Consider the following 3,332-nt stretch of genomic DNA (forward strand, 5'->3'; position numbering starts at 1 on the left):
AAGGCCCGGCTGGGAGCGTGTGACAGGTGTGGGGGGGGGTTTGAGCTCCACCACAAAGAGCCATTTACCGCCCGCCTGGTGCCATTTACCGCCCGCCTGGCGCCCCTGGTTTCGCTTGCACAAATGTCTCCCCCACCCCCCCCCCCAAAAAAAAAACAAACCCCCAAAAGGTACCATCCTGTCCCTTTTCTGATCGAGTTCTCTGTGAGAGTCTTTATTTTATTTTATTTTGGTTTTTTTAAGTTGGGTTTTTTTTGGCCTTTTATAACCTCGTACGTTAAATCCCTCCGGGAAAAAAAAGGCTTTTCTACTTCTCTTTTTTTTTTTTTTAAAAAAAGAAAAAAAAAAGAAAAAAAAAAGTGTATATATATATAGGTAGGTGCATGAGAAGAGGTAGTGATTGACTGATTGATTGACTGATTGTTTGGGGTTTACCTTCCAAAGTCTTGCTGCTGTCAGATGTTGCTACACACACACCCACACCCACACCCACACCCACACAACGTCCGGTGACGACTGTACCCGACACACATTTCACGTGTAAATAAATGTGGAGCGTTTCGCCCCGAAAAGGGTTTGGGTGAGATTCTCTTCTTTATCTTATTTATATATATATTAAAAAAATTAGGGATCCTCTGGGCCCTCCACCTTCTCAGTTCTTTGAAACGAGTAGGGCGAGCCTATTTACCTTCCAAAGGGTAAATTACTTTCTGACCTTTTCCTGCCGCTAAGAAATAATTCCCTCCCTCGGCGCACCCGCACGGTAACGTGGTTTTCCTTGCCGAACCGTCCTCAAATATTAGGGCGGCTCAGCGGGCAGCTCTTTGGTGTTTGGATTTCAGATTAGCAACTCCAAAAGGTTACCCTGGCCAGGGTGGGGAATGGAGGGGCAGGAGAAACGAGGAGGAGAGGAGTACCGAGTGGATTCTGCAGCCAGAAGCGGGTTGTAGATGGAGTGCAAAAGAAAGAGCCGCTTCTTGCCCTCTCCCTTCCAAAAAAAAACCTGGATTTGCTCCTCAGCGGTGACTGGTTTGAAAGTTATTTCCAAATCAAAACCAAACCAGGCCCTGGGAACGCCCCGGATTCAGCTGGAAAATGACCTGCAGGCACTGCAGCTCTCTGCCCTGACCCCCCCCAGATTTCCACGCTGAAACGAGTTCGGCGCAATGATGGGACCGTTATTAAAATAATCTTAAAATAAATAATATTAAAATAATAATATTAAACTAAGCCGAGCGCTGCGCCCTTCCCTAACGCGATTTGGGCAGCAGCCTCGCTGCAGCTCCATCTATTTCCCATCATTCCATCATTTACAGGGGGCTGTAAACGGCGACGATGGCAACGGGCACGCGGGGCCATCAGCAGCAACCGGCGCCGCCACAGCTCCAAATAAACCCTTCCCCGAAACGAATCCGCTCAGCTGGAATCCGATTACCCCTCCAGACACTCGCTGCTTAAAATGTTGACTCCTAAAACCACCAGCATGCCCAGAGGGCTTTGCAAACGGGTCCTTGCCAGCTCCCACAGGGCGGGTGACAAAACTCAGGAGAGGAGGGGACACAGGACAGAACCCCCACGTGCCCACCACGGATCTCTTGGAAAACACGGAGTGATTCAATATTCTCCACGCAGGCTGCTTGCAAAGGAGCTGGTAATGATCTACAGCGCAAATCTCAAGCGTGCAGAGGGATGGGAGGGTCTGGCAATACCTTTCATAACCTCAATAATCTAAACCGTGCAGCTGGGAAAAGGACAAAAGGGAAGCGTGGGTGATCCCCCGGCACGTGGGGGGAAGGAAGACAAGAAAAACCCACCTTCCCGCCGTGACAAATGGGGCGGCGCAGGTGTTTTCCTGGGCTATCAGACACAATCAAACTACCAGTCACAATCGAACTGCCACCGTGGGCTGAGAATCGAGTGCCTCGGACAAAAGAGCGGGGACAAAGAACCCACCAGCAGCTTCCATCCCACCAGGTCTCAACATCCCTTAATTCGCCAGCGCAAACTTCCCCGCCCACTCCCAAATTTCCCTGCCCGCCCCGCGTCCCCTCGCGGTGCCTCCCACGCGGTACCTGCGGGGTCACGGCGCGGTCACGGCGCGGTCACGGCTCGGGGAGAGGAGGGGGGCGAGCCCGGGAGAGTCTGGAAAAGTTTACAACAAACAGGATAACGTCAAAGGTGTCCGTGTGTCAGATCGCGCTGCTGATTGACCGCGGGTTCCTGCCCTGAATGCCGGGGTTCAGGTACGGTTATTCACAACGGGGGATGAGAATTTGGCCTCTTTTTTATTTTTGATTTCTAGGGGAGAAATGGAATTACAGTGGGTAGCTGAGGTGTCATCTATTTTAATCAGCAGATTTGTGATGGTTACTTCCCGGTTGTGCAGGTATCATTTTTTTACTGTGTTTTTTTTTTTTTTCTTATTCAAATTAGCAGATTTGTTGTACACAAAGGTGAAACCCTCTATTTAAAAAAAAAAAACAAAAACAAAAACAAAACATCTAAGGGATGTGGTGTGGAAAACCTACTGGGGTGGGGGGGAATTTTAAGAATCCATCAGAAGTTTCAGCGGGCAGATCCCGCCCTTACAGAACGGGTGACTTTGCTCCCCATCTTTTTTAATTAAAATCTTAACTACACAAAGGAAATGAGAACCTTTGAGTTTGCTCTCTCGTGCGTTTTCCTTGTGCCTTAGTAATTACATCTGCTCAAAGGGGATTGTGACAAATACTTTTCTCTCTCTGGAGTATTTGAAGGATATTAGAGAGAACTAACCTGCACAATGCCAACTCAGAACAACTCCAGGGCAGCGAGTAAAGGAATACTGGTGTCACTGGCAGGTAAATCAGGTGGGAAGGGGAAGGATCTTGGAGCTCGCTTTCCAAAATCCACGTGCCATTTCTGTCCATTCCTGAGAGAATTACACCTTCCTCTGCCATCCAGTGCCAGCTCTGCCTCTCTTACTCAGTCCTGGTCCCTCTTGTCCAACTGTTTGCCAACAGACTGTTTGGCAACAGAGAGTCTTTATCAATTTACAAACTGCAGGAACACCTTTCCAGTCCTCCACGAACTGTTTCCTTCCTCTGGTCTCAGCAGCGTTCCCTTGGGTTCTTTTTCATCCCCAGTCCTCAGGGGCTGATTGTGAACTTGGTGAGAACCTCGTTGGGTTGGGTTCGTTTAATTCACAGGAAATCAGGCTGTCGGTGCTGTCCCCTCACGGAGGTGTCCCCTCATGGAGCTGTCCCCTCATGGTGCTGTCCCCTCACTCAGCTGTCCCCTCACTCAGCTGTCCCCTCAGCTGTCCCCTCACGGTGCTGTCCCCTCACGGTGCT

The sequence above is a fragment of the Empidonax traillii genome, unplaced genomic scaffold (assembly GCF_003031625.1).
Source record: "Empidonax traillii isolate 1590-97213 ecotype Southwest subspecies unplaced genomic scaffold, ASM303162v1 scaffold1891:size52138, whole genome shotgun sequence".
NCBI lineage: Eukaryota > Metazoa > Chordata > Aves > Passeriformes > Tyrannidae > Empidonax > Empidonax traillii.